Below are 17741 nucleotides of genomic sequence, written 5' to 3' on the forward strand. Positions count from 1 at the left end.
TAATCTATGCTAATCTATGAGCCCAAGAATGTAAAATCTGATACTGCTTCCATTTCTTCTCCCTCTATTTGCCATGAAGTGATGGGACCAGTTATCATGATCTTAGTTTATAATGTTAAGCTTCAAACCAGCTTTTACACTCTCTTTTTTCACTCTCTTAAAGAGGCTTTTTCAGTATTCTTCACTTTCTGCCATCAGAGTGGTATCATCTGCATACCTCAGACTGTTAACATTTCTCCTGGCAACCTTAATTCCAGCTTTTCATTCATCCAGCCTGGCATTTTGCATGATGTACTCCGCATGTAAGTTAAATAAATAAGTTACAATATACAGCCTTATTGTATTCTTTCCCAATTTAAAACCAATCAATTATTCCATGTTAATTTCTAACTGTTGCTTCTTGGCCCACATATAGTAAGATGATCTGTTTGAAGACTTACCACATTTTGTTGTGATTCACTCAATCAAAACTTTAGTGTAGTCAGTGAAGCAAAAGTAGATTTTTTTTTCCTGGAAATCTTTTGCTTTCTCCATTATCCAGCAAATGTTGGCAATTTGGTCTCTAGTTCTTCTGCCTCTTCAAAATCCAGCCTGCACTTCTGGTAATTCTTGGTTTACATATTGCTAAAGCCTAGCTTGAAGAATCTTTAGCATAACCTTGCTGATATATGAAATAAGTACAATTACTTTGTGTCTATCATCCTCATAATGACCCTGGGATGCAGGTGCTATCATTATCTCCATTTTGCAAATGAGGAAACTGAGGCACAGAGAGGTTACATGAATCACCAGGTTCAGACTGCTAGTATTTAAGACCTGATTTGAACTCAGGTTTTCCTGACACTAGGACTATGCCACTATACCACCTAGCTTCAATTAATAAATGATTTTTGAGTATGACAGAAACTAGGCATAGATCAAAATCTCACACCATATACCAAAATAAAGTCAAAATGGGTTCATGATTTAGATATGAAGGCCAATACTGTAAGCAAACTGGGAAAGCAAAGAATAGTTTACCTATCAGATTTATGGGGAACAGAATTCATAGCTAAACAGGAGATAGAGAACATTACAAAAAGCAAAATGGATAACTTTGATTACATTAAATTGAAAAGCCAATGTAACCAACATTAGAAAGAACGAAGAAAACTGTGCAAGAATTTTTACAACCAGTCTCTCTGATAAGGGCCTCATTTCTAAAATACATAGAGAATTAAGTAAAATTTATAAAAATATGTCATTCTCCAGTTGAAGAAATGGTCAAAGGATATGAACAGGCAGTTCTCAGATGAAGAAATTAAAGCCATCTACAGTCATATGAAAAAAATTACCTAAATCACTGTTGATTAGATAAATGCAAATCAAAACAACTCTTGAGGTACCACATCACACCTATCAGATTGATCAAGATGACAAAACAAGAAAATGATAAATGTTGGAGAAGATGTGGGAAAATTGGAACACTAATGCATTGTTGGTGGAGTTGCGAAATGAGCCAACCATTTTGGAGAACATTTTGGAACTATGCCCAAAGGGCTATCAAAATTTGCATACCTTTTGACCCAGCAATAGCACTTCTAGGGTTGTATCCCAAAGAGATTATACAAATGCGAAAAGGACCTACATGTACAAAAAATATTTATAGCAGCTGTTTTTATGGTGGCAAAGAATTGGAAATTGAGAGGATGCCCATCAATGGGGGAATGGCTGAACAAGTTGTGGTATGTGAATGTAATGGAATACTGTTGTACTATAAGAAATGATGAACAAAGGGGCAGGTAAATGGCACAGTGGATAGAATACCGGCCCTGAAGTCAGGAGGACCTGAATTCAAATCTGGCCTCAGACCAAACACTTGACACTTACTAGCTGTGTGACCCTGGGCAAATCACTTAACCCCAATTGCCTAAAAAACAAACAAACAAACAAATAAATGAATGAATGAATGAATAAATAAATAATTTTTTTTAAATGATGGACAGGCTGACTTGAGAAAAACCTGGAAAGACTTGTATGGTCTGATGCTGAATGACGTGAGCAGAATCAGGAAAATGTACCCAATAACAGCCACATTGTACAATGACTAATATTGACAAACTTAACCCTTCCCAGCAATACAAAGATCTAAGACATCTCAAAAGGCCTCGTGATGGAAAATACTATCCACATCCAAAGAAAGAACTGTGGAGTTTGAATGCAGATAGAAGCATACTATTTGCTATGTTTTTTTTTTTATTCTGTTGTGTTTTGTTTCCTCTTTCTGGTTGTTCCTCCTATTGGTTCTAATTTTTACTTACAACATCACTAATGTGAAAATATGTTTAATAGGAACGTAAGAAATAAATAAATGCTTTTTGAGTGATTGAATATCACTCTTTCTGTTTTTAGTATTGTATCTAAGAATCAATATACATCTATGAATGGTGGACAGAACTTAGGATTACAGATTTAGAGCTAGAAGAGACATTAGAAGTCATCAAATCCTTCTACCTAATATTACTTATGAGAAAAGTGAGGTTCAGATAAATAAAATGACTTGTCCAAGGAAGGGCCAAGATTAGAACCTGGGTACTTTGAGAATAATAAATCCACAAATCTTTCCATAGAACCACACTTCTCAACCCAAAATTGTTTGAGTCCAAGTCCAGAGCTCTAGCGGAAATGCTAGGCTATATTCTCTCCCTCACTGCCACACTGTCTTCTCTCAAACTGGCAAGGCAATGGAAATTCAGCTCTAGGACAGTGCATGGGCTCTAAGCCATAGGACAACCTCTAGATTATCACTGTGTTCTTATTTGTGTGGCCTCTGACGTACGCAGCCATGTCACTCTGACCTCACCAGCCTGCAGGATAATAGGAGATTGTTTTTGTTGTTGCTGTTGTTGTTGCTTCTGCTCCAGATGCTTACCATATTGGCAGTGCAGAGCTGAGTGGCAGACTCCTGTACTGGGCGGAACACAGGCGACTAATTAGGAAGCAGAGACAAAGAGTTCTGAGCTGCCTAGAGTCCATTTACACGGGCCCAGATGTAATGCAGAAGATTGTCCGGCCAACATAGCACATAAGGAGCCATTATTGGCCATCAGAGTCTCATCCAGTAATGGATTGGGACAATAATCTTGTACGCTGGATTTTTTTTTTCCTTGTGGGACACAAGGGAGTCCGTCTTTTTTAGGTTCATTTTCTTGGGTCAAGATATCTCACAACCATTGCCCCATAAAAACTCAAATAGAGATCTGGGGTCCTTCTAGTACTTGTATTACATTTGTTTCTCTTCAATTCAATTCAATTAAATAATTCCATTCAATGAGCATTTAGTCTAGGCCTAGAACTGTGCCAAGCACTAGTGATTTAAAAAAAGGGAAAAAAAAGAAAAGAAAAAAGAACAGGGCATTTTCCTTTCTTTCCTGCCAAGGAGAATGCAAAGAAAGTCTTCTGGAGATATTTATATTATTAAGATTCCCAGAATTCAGAACCTATAAGTAATTGGCATATCATTGATCTTTTACTCAGATAAAATTAAAATGACAGTTATGTTGTAAATCATAGTAAATATATATGTGTATGTATATGTGTATATATATGTATATACATATACATACACACATGTGTGTGTGTGTTTGTGTGTGTGTATATAAAACACTTTCTTATTAAAGCTTTTAAGAACCTACCTAATTACATAAAGCTTGCATCTTGCACATATCTATCATAAGAGCTTTCTATGTTGCCAAAGTCCCTTCACTGGGATTCACTTTACAGTGTAATCTAATTAGTCCTTATCAGCGCGGCCCAGTATAAATAAGCAATGGACCTGGAATCAAAGGGCTGGGGTTCAAATCCCACCTGTACCTATGTTTGGCTATGGGCAAGGCATGTACTCTCTCTGGGGGGAAGGGAAGGGGATAAACATTTCTATAGTGGCTACTATGTGCTAAGCTAAAGCACTTCTGTAAATATTATCTCATTTAATCCTCACAATAGCTCTGGAAAATACATGTTGTTATTATCCCCATTTTATAGTCAAGAAAATTGAGACAAACAGATTAAGTGACTTACCCAGGGTCACCTAACTAATAATGTCTGAGGCCAGATGTGAACTCAGGTCTTCCGGACTCCAGGTTGGGCTCTCCATCTACTGTGACACCAGCTGTGTCTCTGAACCTCAATTTCCTCCTTTACAAATGAGGGGGTGGTACTAGATAGCCTCTAAGGTCCCTTCTACCTCTTGATCTATGATGCTTCCCAGAATCACAATAACTGGCATTTTTATGGCACTTTAAATCTCATTTAATCTCTGCCTCATAGAATCCCTAGCCGCCCCCATAACTCAATTCATATTCCATCTCTTTCAAGAACCCTACCCTGATCTCCTCCATTTCTAGTCAATTCACCACTCCCTCCCCCAAAAAAGCTACTTTGAATAAAACTTGAATTTAATGTTCTGCATTCACGTTGGTAGCCCAAATATCAGACTTGATCTCACATCCCATGTCTAGTGAATGTCAGAACTGGGAGCTAAGACTTCAAGTGCTCTGCTCTTTCTATTTCACCAAGTAGCTTCTGAAACCTATTTAATCAGCTAGGATCGTGAGTCTGTAGCTGTCCAAGGGTCACTGCCCCTGACTGAGATAAAAAGGAGTAATTTCTAGGGCCAGACATCAATTCTACCAGAGGAGGGTCCTGCTCTCTCCTCCCTCCTTCCTCTCCCCTCTCATCCATGTCTTCTCTTCACTGACAGATGTTTTCCCTCCTTTCAGAAAGAGAGATGTAGAACCATTGGGGAGTTTTAATATAAGCAAAGACCTGCTCCTCCCTTAAACCACAGAAAGCTCTAGTGCAGCAGTGATTCCCTGCATCTCAATCGATGCTGGGGAGAAGAATGTTCATGACCACTCTCTTAGTCCAGGGTGAAAGGGGTTAAGGATAAAAGGAATGTCTAGCCTAGACTCACACATCTGGTTCTCCTTCCTCCCTCTAGTTCCCCCCAACCCGAAATCATGCATTCATCATTACCTCTTAACTCCCAGGAATCCCCTGCTGGTCACCTCAGGCCCAGGATGGAATCCTGCCTGGCTCCAGGCTGCTCTGGCCAAGTCCGGCTAGACTCAGAAACCTCTAAATGGCTTTTACTGTCTGCCCACTGAAGGATTCCCGGAATGAATGTATGTCTGGCTTCTCCATCCTAGGAAAGTTCACCTCAGGAAAAATAGGACCCCTTCTAGAGGCGACCTAATGAAGGAAATGAGTCAACAGGACTGGAGGTATGTTAGGGAGAAGGGCTAGATGTACACAATGCAGTGTGTTACAATCTACCTAACACTTAGAGAGTGTCTGTCATGTGCTCAAAAGAATCAAAACTTCAGGTGACCCAAGAGGCTATAGGAAGACAGTTAGTGAATGCAAACCAGTGCATGTTACCGGAATGACAGTGCGGTACCGTAGAGAGAGTGCCAGCTCTCGTCAGAAGTTCTTGCTGTTCAGCCATTTCAGTTGTGTCCAACTCTTGGTGACCTCATTTGGGATTTTCTTGACAAAGATACTGGAGTGGTTTGCCATTTCCTTCTCCAGCTCATTTTATAGATGAGGAAACTGAGGCAAACAGGGTTAAGTGACTTGCCCAGGATCACAAAGCTAGTAAATGTCTGATGTTGGATTTGGACTCAGGAAGATAAGGCTTCCAGACTCTAGGCCCAGCAGTCTATCCACTGTGCCTTCTAGCTGCCCTGGGTTCAAATTCCACCTCTGACCCTTAGGTAAGTAACTGAACATTTCTGGGCCTTAGTTTCTTTATCTATGGTGAAAATGAAACGATTGAACTAGATGCCTCTGAGGTCCCTTAAACTCTAAATCTAAGATCCCACTACCCTCAGAGAGAAGGGACAGGAGGGAGAGAGATGGAGACAGAGAGAGAGAGAGAGAGAAAGTGTTTTTTTTTTTTGTTTTTTTGAACTATCAATACAGGACACAGATGAGTCCTCCAGTGAGAGTAAAAACTAATAGGTGAACAGAATTTTTCTGCCATCCAGGAAACATTAAAAGAGGTAGTGAAGTAGTGGCTTTTTTCTATGGATTGGCTACCAAGCTTCCCCATCATTGACTTTCAAGCACTGGTCTCTCCAAATGCAAAGGATAATGTGGGGGTCTAGGTAGGATCTGCCCTGAAACTGGACCAACTTTGATGAAGAATCAGTAACTTCCTATACTGTAACTATGCAGAGATATATGTGTATCTATTAGACTTTCATAAAGTGATAGATTTAGAGATGGTCATAGAGGTAGTAAGTGGAAGAGCTGGACTTTGACCCGAGATCGCTCACACTAAGTGCTTTCTACAGTATCATGTTACCTCCCATTCTACTTTTCCATTTGTCTCTCCAAGGCTTAGCATGATGCTTTGAACACTGTAAGCACTTATTACATGCTTTTTCATTCATTCATTCATTCATTCATTCATTCATTCATTCATTCATTCATTTGTGGCTGTTATCTTACACTGGCTGCCAAGCTGAGACTGCTTTATGATGAAAGAGCTCTTGGAGAGCATTTAGTTTTGTGTGTGTGTGTGTGTGTGTGTGCACGTGTGTGCGTGTGTTTTTAAATCTTTACACATGCAGTATTATTTGGCAAACTTCAGTATTTCAAATTGAGAGGGACACTCATTTCATCACTGTGGCCATTGCCTCCACTATCATAGAGGTTAACTCCTTCATATTTTAGTAGACATAAATTGCTATAGCTGGAAAAAAAATAAAAATCATCCCCAGGTAACGCATCTCTTCACACTTAGTTAGGCTAGCCACCTGATGACAAGTATAACATCTTTTTGTTAGGAACATACTTGAACCCTTTTTAGCAGAATGGAACCTGATAGAGTTGATTTCTCCTGCTTTAGTCTTTGAGAGTCCAGGGGAACCTGAATGCACCATAGAAGTAGCATTTGATCTGCCCGATTATATTTTAGACTTTAAAAAAAGTCTCAATACATTTTGTTTGGAGCCACCAGCCGCTTCCTGAAAAACAACATAATAAAGTCTGGAAATAATACTGAATTTGAAGTCAAAGGACATCATTTCAAATCTTGCCTGTGAGAGCTTAGGAAAGTCCCTTAATTTCTCTGGGCTTCATTTTCTTCATCTATAAAATGGGAGTTTTGGACTAGGGGAATTCTAAACACAGCTTTAAATCTATGATTCTATAATCCTATGGCACCTCCTTCACCCTGGTCCTGCCCACATGGACTTTTCTATTAAAAATGATAATAACTAAGTAAAAATACTCAAAATCTCAATTGTGACTGTCATATACATAATTGACATTTTTGTAGCTTGCCTTTTGTTAACAGAAAGGATGTGCTTTAATACAGGCACAGCTCATTTTATTGTGCTTCATTTTATTGAACTTTGCAGATATTGCTTTTTTTTAAAAAAAACAAGTTGGAGGTTTGTGGCAACCCTGCTTCTAGCAAATTTATAGGTGCCATTTTTCCAACAGCATGGGCTCACAGTGCATCTTTGAATAACATTTTGTAACGCCCACAATAGTTAAAGCTTTTTACCTATTATGGTGATCAGTGATCAGCAATCTTTGATGTTACTACTATAATTGTTTTGGGTGCCACTGTGCCCATATAAGATGGTGAACTTAATTCATAAATGTTGTGTGTTCTGACAGCTCCATCAAGCAGTCATTCTTCTCTCTCTCTCTCTCTCTCTCTCTCTCTCTCTCTCTCTCTCTCTCTCTCTCTCTCTCTCTCTCTCTCCTTGGACCTCCCTATTTCCCGAGACACAATATTGAAAAATATTCCATAAACTTAGTTGATAAAGCAGCAACAGGGTTTGAGAGGATTGATCCAATCTTGAAAGAAGTTCTACTATGGGTAAACACTATCACACAAAATTGCATGCTACAGAGAAATCTTTTGTGAAAGGGAGAGTCAATCGACGAGGCAAACTTCACTGTTGTCTTATTTTAAGAAATTGCCACAGCCACCCCAACTTTCAGCAACCATCACCGTGATCAGTCAACAGCCATCAACATTAAGGCAAGACATTCCACCAGCAAAAAGATTTTGACTAGCTGAGGGCTCAGATGATGGTTAGCATTTTTTTAGCAATAAAGTATTTTTAACTAGTTTATTCAATTATAAATTTAATTATAATTTTAATTATAATATGCATATATATATTAGACATACTATGGCACGCTTAATAGGCTACAGTGGAAGTACAACTTTATATGCACTTGGAAATGAAGAAATTCATATGACTCACTTTATTGCAGTGGTCTGGAACTGAACCCACGATATGTCCAAGGTATGCCTGTATTAGTGCTTTGGACCTAGAATTGCCCATTATATTTAACCTGAATTTTGTTGCCTTCAATACTATATCCATAGTATTGTTCTTTTGATTCTGATTTCTTCTCTTTGTTCATACAAGTCTTCCAAAGTTTCTCTGAATTGTTTCTTTAAGCATCTTTACTTACAATAAAGTAATATTCCATGATATTCATACATCATGGTATGTTCAGTTATTAGCCTGTATTTGAGCACACAATTCAATGATAGACTTCTGTTTTCTACAAATCATGCTACTTTGTATATTTTGGCATATATGGGTTATTTTTTTCCATCACTGACATTCTTGTCATATAAACTCAGTGGTGGGACTGCTATATGAGTATGAATAACTAAGTAGCTTTTCCCCTCACAATTTGAAATTGTTTTTCAAATTGGTTGAACACATATTCAGCTCTTCTTTGAGACTCTCCTTGGAGTTGCTATGGGTTTATTCACTACTTCTTTCAGGGGATCTCTAGCTATATAGTCATTTTATGCTAGTTAATATATTCTTTTATTTATTTATCTCTTCAATTTCAGTTCCTGAGTTGGGGCTTTGTGCCAGGGCCAGGTTTCACCCTTTGCTTTGCTTTTGTGGTACAGTGGCTGGCAGTTCTGGGTCTTGCCCAGCATATGGATTCCTCACAGATCTCTACTTCCTGATGTTAGCCCCGCCTGGATCTTTCAGATACACAGTGCTGGATCGTTAGGGCCTTCTCTGTAGTCTCAGAACAGAGTGTTAGGTACCTCAGAAATTCTGGGGTATCCCAGTCTGAATACTGCCACATTGCTGTTCTCTGCCTGCTATATTGCTTATCTCAGGACTTCCAAAATTCATATTCTGGGGCTTTCTGACCATCCTGGAACTTTCCCAGGGGAGCCCTTGACCCTTTCTTCCTTCAGACACAGAGGCTGTTAGTGTCTCTGGATTATCTCTGGTCATGCTGAGAGGCTACTGTGCACTGGAGTTTTAGAGATGCCCTTTTCTACTTCCCTCATGCTTCTGGCAACCTCCTGTTTGTAATGGAACAAATCACTTCATGTGGTTTCTCACTGTATTTCTTGAGTATTATTTGGTCTGATTTGAAATTCAGGATTTTGATGGAGAAGGTGTAGGGAGCTAGACAAGCTGTGTCCTGTTCAAACAGCCATTTATTTTTTGCTAGAGCTCCAACACATAATTCTACCAATAGTGAATTAGTGTGTCTGTCTTCCCATGACCCCTCCATCATTGATTCTTCCCAACTTCTGCCATTTTTGACTATTTGATAGATATGAGAAGAAAGCTCAGATTTTCATTTCTCTGATTATAGCTAGTTTTAATATATATACATAAAGTTGTTGATAGTTTGCATTTCTTCTTTTGAGAATGATTGTTTATATTCTTTGAGTAGCTTTCTGTTGGCAGAGTAGCTGTTAATCTTATACATTTGTGTCAATTTTGTACGAGTTTTGAATGTCACATTTTTTTTAATAGATACTGATATAATGATTTGTTTTTCATAACCTGATGTATTCTTTCAGTGTTCACTTAAAACGGCTTTAAACCCCATGAGCATAGATTGTTTTAAAATAAAGCAAATTTAAAAGGATATTAACTAGGACCCACTATTAACCAGCACTTCCATGCATCTTCATTACAAGAGGAATTCATGTTCAGAATAAATATACTGAAGCTAAGTGAGATTCTCAAGTGTCCTCTTATCCATCTAGGAGAGACTAAATGTTCAATATATTTGAATTTTAAACGTTTTTATTGTATTCTTTTTCTTTAAAAAATGGTAATCCATGTATGTGCTATTACTTTTTTAAGTAAAATTGTATGACATAGGAGACACTGGCACAGGACTGCCCAGCACGGGGAGCCCTCATCAGAGAAGGGGCTGTGCTCTATGAGCAAAGCAGAATTGAAGTAGCTCAAGAGAAACATGATATTCTCATATTTAGAGAATCCACCCCAAATGTTCACGTGGACTATTTGTGCCCCACCTGGGGGAGAGTATTCCGAGCTTACACTGGTCTAATCAGCCACAGTTGGGAACACTGTAACTTGACTCTAACATAGTGATGTCATTTTGGTCCTCTTTGAGAATGAAGGACAACAACCAACCAATTAAGCAAAATATTTAATTAAAAGGAATAGTGACTATACTGGAGAGTAGGTAATTTGCTTTATATACATTTAAATAACCTACAGCTGTGGGATTTAGAACCTCTTTTAAGTGATCTTTTTTTTTATTCTCCAAAATTCACTTTCTATTCTAAGTAACATAGACCTTAGAATGGAGACTAATTTTCATGTATGCTGGAATTTTTTTTCATTCAACAAGCTTTTAATAAGCGCCAACTTATGTTAGGTGCTGGGGATGCAAAACTGAAAATCAAACAGTCCTTGTTCTTGTGGAATTTGTATTTTACTTGACGATCTTACTATTTTTTGTAGAGGGAGATTGTATTTACCTTTATGGCCTCACCTTTTAGAAAAGTACCAATCAAGAGTAAATATGATTGGATTCCTGGAGTCATTTACTAATGTCAGGAACCAGTAGAATAGCTTTCGGAAAGTATCTCCCAGATCTCTTGTAGTGTGAGTATGGTCAGAAGCCTTAACTATGGCTTGCAACTGACTGTCCATGTTCCAGGGCACCCTGGGTATCCATGTTAGAGTCACAACTGCTTTGTTGACTGAGAAAAACACATTTTTCCTTCTTGTCAGCACTGCAGGACCAATGTACTGTAGCTGGGGAAGATGGAGCTGCCTTCTGTTCTGCCTCATGGATCAACATAACTGCCAAGTCTGCCTCTGATTCTGGAGGCTTTTTAGTTGGGCATGATGTATGGAGCAGAAACAATGAAACCATAGGTTTTAGCAACCGACTTGTAGTTGAAGGGAAGTGTGTGTGTATGTGTGTGTGTGTGTGTGTGTGTGTGTGTGTGACAGCCAGACTGACTGAGATAGAGACAGAGAAAGAAAGAGAGAACACAGAGGGTAAGGAGAGAGAAAAAGACAAGGGAAAGGGAAAGAGAGAGGGGGAGGAGGGATGAAGAAAAGAGACACAGAGAAGGGACTCAGAGAAAGAAAGACAGAGAGAAGGAGGGAAGGAAGGAGAGAAGGAAAGAAGGAAGAAGAAGGAAAGAAGGAAAGAAAGAAGGAAGGAAGGAAGGAGAAAACAAGAAAGAGAACAAATTTTACCTTCTCTTTTCTCCCCCCTTCCTCTCCCTTTCGGGTTAGCTTTCCCTTTCTCAAAATCAAACTACACTTGTTGACTTCAGCTAAAATCATAAACTTTTAACAGTGATTTTGAATAGCATAGAAACAGAAACAACCACTAAAATAAAACACAACAGAGTGCAACATGAATTGCGGGGGGGGGCGGCATTGAATAGTTTCGAGGAGACAGAGAATGGAAAATGAAGTGGTTAACAGGAAAAGAGAAATCAGAAGGGAGAGAAGTAGTGAAATCAACTTCAGTAGACTCTGCTGCCATGCTGCTGCTGGTTTAGTCGAATCTTTTCTTCTCTAGGACTTGCTGCTATCCAGTCTTGTCTCTGGCCATCTCCAGTGATATTCTATGTTGCCCAGAGGTCTGAATTCCTCTTGCTTTTTTTGCTGCCTCAGAAGTAATGTGGAGTCACCCTTGTTCCCTGATGACTCTTTAGAAGTGTGGGGGAACAGCAAGGCTCACAGTCCTCCTCTTCCATCTCGGTCCCAAACAAGACTTCTTAGTAGAATGAAGCCCTTAAAATTTTGAGAATTTGTAGTAACACCTGTGGATTATCATTCCTGATCCTCTGAGTCTCCATTGCAATGTCCTCAGAGAGAGGTTACAAACAATATGGATAGAAATAAATCAAGTGAAATACCTTAACATCCTCTATTTATATGCATCTACTAGAATTCCAAGGTAAATTACAAAGCTTTATTAAGTGTGTACAGTGTGCTAGGCCCTGGAGACATAAAGGTAACACATGTAATATAGGCCTTATTTAAATTTGATCACTGCTTATTTTGATACCCCCATGTGATTATGAATTTGTTTTTATTTTAAACTATTTTATTTTTCAATTAGTAAGAATATATTTTTTTTCTCCCAGCATCATCATCATGGAGTGGGGTAGGGGTGGGGGGCAAGAAGGAAAGGAAAACAAAACCTTTGTAACAAATAGGCATAGTCACGCAAACAGATTCCTATATTGACCATGACTAAGACTATGTTTCAGCTTACACCCTGAGTCCATTACTTCTATGTCAGGAGGTGAGTAGCATGCCTTATCATTAGTCTTATAAAATCATAGTTGGATTATGAAATGCAAAATGGATAATTTTGATTACATTAAATTTTTAAAAATTGGCACAAGGTCAATGCAACCCAGATTAGAAGGAAAGTGGAAAACTGGGAAACAATTTTTACAGCCAGTGTCTCTGATAGAAGTCATCATTTCTAACATATGTAGAGAACTGAGACAAATGTATAAGAATACAAGTCATTCCCCAATTGATAAGTTGTCAAAGGATATGAACAGACAGTTTTCAGATGAAGAAATTAAAGCTATCTATAGTAATATATTAAAAAAAAGCTCTAAATCACTATCGGTTTTTGTTGTTGAGTTCTGTCCGACTCTTCATGACCACATTTGGAGTTTTCCTGGCAAAGGTATTGGAGTGGTTTGTCATTTCCTTGTCCAGCTCATTTTACAGATGAAGAACTGAGGCAAATGGGGTTAAACGACTTGCCCAGGGTCACAGAGATATTAAGTTTCTGAGGCCAGATTTGAACTTCAGAACATGAGTCTTCCTGATTCCAGTGCTAGCATCTATCCACTGTGCCACCTAGCTGCCCCTTCACTGCTGATTAGAGAAATGCAAAGTAAAATAACTTTAAGGTCTCACTCACACCTATCATGGCAGAATAGGAAAAGATAAATGTTGGAGGGAATGTGGAAAAATTGGGATGCTAATGCATTGTTAGAAGTTTTGTGAACTGGTCCAACCATTTTGGAGAACAATTTGGAACTATGTCCAAAGGGCTATGAAATTATGCATAGTCTGTGATCCAGCAATACCACAACTGGTTCTATATTCTCAAGTGATCAAAGAAAAAGGAAAAGGACCTACTTGTATAAAATATTTATGGAAGTTATTTTTATGGTTGCAAAAAATTAAAAATTGAGAGGATGATCATCAATTGGGGGGATGGCTGAAGAAGCTGTGGTATATGTTTGCAATGGATTACTGTTGTGCTATAAGAAATGATGGGCAGGTTGATTTCAGAAAAACCTGAGAAGACTTATATGATATGATGTAGAGTAAGGTGAGCAGAATGAGGAGAACATTGTACACAATAATAGCAATATTTTATGATGATCAACTCTGAGTGACTCAGCTATTCTGATCAATGTAGTGATCCAAGACAATTTTGAAGGACCTACGATGAAAAATGCTTTGGAATCTGAGTGCAGTTGAAGCATGTATTTTTTTTTTACTTTATTTTACTTTTTATACAACAAACATGGTTAATATGGAAATGTTTTGTATGATTTCAACTGTATAATTGATGTCACATTTCTTGCCTCAATGGATGTGGGAGAAGCTTAAGGAGGGGAAAGAGTTAAAAACTCAAAATTTTTCTTAAAAAATGAATGATAAACATAAATAATAAATTAATTTTAAAAAAGAATAGCTTTGAAAAATATACCTCAAGGAAGCTATTGATAATAAGAACTCAATGTACACCAAAATATTTATAGTAGCACTTTTTGTCATAGTAAAGAATTAGAAACAAAACAGATATTTATAAATGCAATAGAATATCATTGTGCTATAAGAAATAAAATACATCATGAATACAAGAGAAGCATAGAAAGATTTACATGACCTCATGCAAAGCAGAGCCAAGAAAACAGTATACCACCAAAAAAAAAGCTATCACAGCAATTTCAGTGGAAAGAAAAACAATCTCAAAGCAATGGGTCCATAGGTCTGACACAATACCTATAACATTTGCTTTTTGTCATGTGTCAATTGGTTTTAATTTTTTTTCTTCCTTGTTTTCTTTCTTTTTTCTGTTTCATTTTAATACTTCATTATAAAGATGGCTTTCTAAAAGAATTGAGAAGAAGGATAAAGGGGAAAATCTAGGTGCTATAAAAACAAAATATAGCAATAGAATTCTACTTTTAAAAATGGAAATAGACCTGCAATTTATTAATTAGAAAATGGCTAAATAAATCATAGTCCATGAATGTAATAACAAATTAGTACATTGTAAGAATTCTTCAGGAACATGAAGAATTCAGAGAAATATAAGAAGATAAAGGTATAGAGTATAGCCAGCAAAACCAGAAAAAATAATAGATGCCACTGCAACAACATAATCTAAAAGAAAAATAAAACAACTTTTATTGTTTGTTTCTTATAAAACAAATACAATGCTTAGCAACTCAGACCCAACCTCAACTCTTCATTCTCACTCATCTCACAATTCGTTGCCAAATCTCATCATGTCTATCTTCATGATCTTTCTCATATACATTTTTTTCTCTCTACTTATGCAGTTCATTCCTTATCACCTCTTGCTTGAATTATTATGATAGCCTTCTAACTAGGTTCTTTGCTTTAAGACTCTCCCCACTACAATCCATCCTCCACAAGGCTGTCAAGAAAACTCTTTTTCCTAATGTTTAGGACTGGCCACATCACTCTCCCTGTTCAATGACCTCCAGGGGATCCCTGTTACCTCCATGATCAAATACAAAGTCTTTTGTTTGGCATTTAATGTTCTTCATAATCTTGACTCTTCCAACCTTTTCAGTCTTACAATTTACTCTCAGAAACCATGGTCTCTAGCTAAAGTAGACTGCTTGTAGTTCCTTTAAAATTACACTCCATCTCCCATTTCCATTCTTTTATATATCTGACCACCATGCCTGGAATGATCTGCCCTCTCATCTCCTTAGAGTGGATCACATTGGGAGGAAGGCAAGAGGTAGTGTAGAGAGCTTTTTTACACCCATCCTCTTTCAACAAGATGGCACCATTCACCTAAGAACAGTGGTAGCTTCAGGAATCATAACCCCTTTTGTCATAGAGAAGTGCTGACTAAGGATTCTATAAAGATACCAACTCTCAGAACCCAGCATAGAGCTACGCCTTGGGAAAACTTCATGAGAAATCTAGGGAGATATAAAAGGACTCGGAATAATCAGGAGCTGTGAGTTACCTCTTTTCCACATGTGTTCTCTACAAGTTTATCTCACCACCTTTCTGCTGTAAACTTGAACCACTTTTCTCTATGATCACAGTGTTTGGAAGAAAAGAGTATGACCCTGGCTTTGGGTGGGTGTAGGGGTGTTGTTTCTGAAAAATCTGTCTTTGCTTTGCCTGCCTAGTAACTAAACTTTCCAAAAATTGATTGCCTGTCTCATAAGCAATGGAAAGTACACCTGTAGGGGGGTCCAGAGTAACAATTCTTGAAACTTCAAACCTTATGGGTTACCCCTAGTATCTTAGGGAAGTACTAGAGACTTTCTTGGGACCTTACTCTCCAATGCAAATGGAAGTTGAAGAAGTAGACCTGGGGTGAATGCTACAATAGCATTCTAGAGCTGGAAGTGACTTTAGAGGATGTAGTCTCATCTTTCATTTTACAGGAAACAAACTGTGGGTCTAGATGGTACAGTGGATAGAGCTCTGGGTCTGGAATCAGGAAGCCTTGAAGTCAAATGTGGCCTTAGACATTAACTAGCTGTGTAACCTTGGGCAAGTAATTTGCCTCAGTTTCCTTAACTACAAATTGAGGATAATAACAGCACTTACTTTGCAGGGTTGCTGTGAGGATCAAATGACAGATTTGTAAAGCTTTTGTCACAGTGCCTGGCACATAGTAGGCATTATGTAAAGGCTTATTTCCTTCCTCTTTCCCTTCCCTCCTCCAAGTAAGGAGGTCAGGAAGTGCTAGAGCTAATATTTAAATGGAGATGGGTAGAGTCCAAATTCAGTTCTCTTCCTGCCATACCATATTACTTCAATTTCTGTAACAGTAGGAGAAACCAGATTATTTATAGCTCAATCCCTTGCCTTGATGTCTCAGAAAGGATTTTATAAATCATCACCAGGGCAGGAATATTTGGTGTAATCTTTCCTTATTTGCTCTGTGTTGGAGAATAGACACCAGCTCTTGCTTTCTGAAAATGGAGTCCTGCCTCATTCTTTCCTCACCTATTTGGAGAATCATGAAGGACTGATGAGTAACTTGAGACTTCCTTGTAATGGCTTTTCTAATCATAAATAAGACCATAATTCAGAGGCAGCTGAGATAATTTTCTGCATCCTGCTCAATGGGCCTGTGTCCTGGCCATGGTCTGATTTGCTAGGGCTAGAAAAGAAGTAGAAAGAGAGAAGTAAGAAAGAGATGAAAAGAGAGGATGAAAGTCGAAAGAGTAGAAGGGGGAGGAAGGAAAACAGGGGAAAGGGAAGAGAAGAAAAAGAAAGGGAAAGAGGAGTGGGGGAGAGAAAAGAAGGGAAGAGTAGAGAAGAGAAAGTAAGGAAATAGGAGGAAATGGCAGGGGAGAGGAGAATAGTGGAGAAAAGAGGAGAGAAAAGGAAGTGAAGTGAAGAGGATAAGGGGGAGATGAGAAAAATGAAAAGACAGATATAAAAGAGGCAGAAAAAGGAGGGAAAGGATGGGGAGGGAGATAGAGATCAAATGCTTCATTGGAGAAACTACGATAGGTCCCAATTTAAGAAAAAGAAATTTCTCATCATAGATAGGTTAGTCCTAAAATTCCAGTTACATTCCTTCAACAATAGACACCATTAAGTACTTATTAGTATTATTTGGAATTCTCTCTTCAGTCTATCTCCTCTCTAATTCCTAATGATTCTTCCATACACTGCCCAAGAGTAATCTTCCTAATGCACCACCCTAATCACATCCTTTCTCTACTACAAAGCCTTCCATGTTCCCATTGCTTGCTGAATTAGGGATAAACTCCTACTCCTGGCATTTAAAATGTCCCATAGTCTGGCTCCAACGTAGCTGTCTAGATTTATCTTATAATCTTTCTCTCCAAATACTTTGTGGTCCAGTCAAGTGGGATTTCTTTCTGTCCTTTCTTAGTTTATTCTGTCATACCTCCCTGCCTTTGTTTATGTCATCCCCCATTCCTGGAATGGACTCTTCTTTCCACCCTATCTATGCCTCTAGAAGTTCCTCTCTCCTTCAAGGATTAATTCAGATGCTATCTCCTTCAAGAACACCTCCTAGATGACCACATCTGATTATATGTGCAGATGAAATATTTCCTCAAATTTGAGCAGTAGCAAAGAGTCAAGAAAACTTGGATTCAAGTCTTGTTTCTAATGCATAATGTGTAGTCATCGAGTCACTTATTTTCTGAG

The sequence above is a fragment of the Phascolarctos cinereus genome, unplaced genomic scaffold, assembly GCF_003287225.1.
Source record: "Phascolarctos cinereus isolate Bilbo 61053 unplaced genomic scaffold, phaCin_HiC Scaffold_2;HRSCAF=192, whole genome shotgun sequence".
In the NCBI taxonomy this organism is placed as follows: Eukaryota; Metazoa; Chordata; class Mammalia; order Diprotodontia; family Phascolarctidae; genus Phascolarctos; species Phascolarctos cinereus.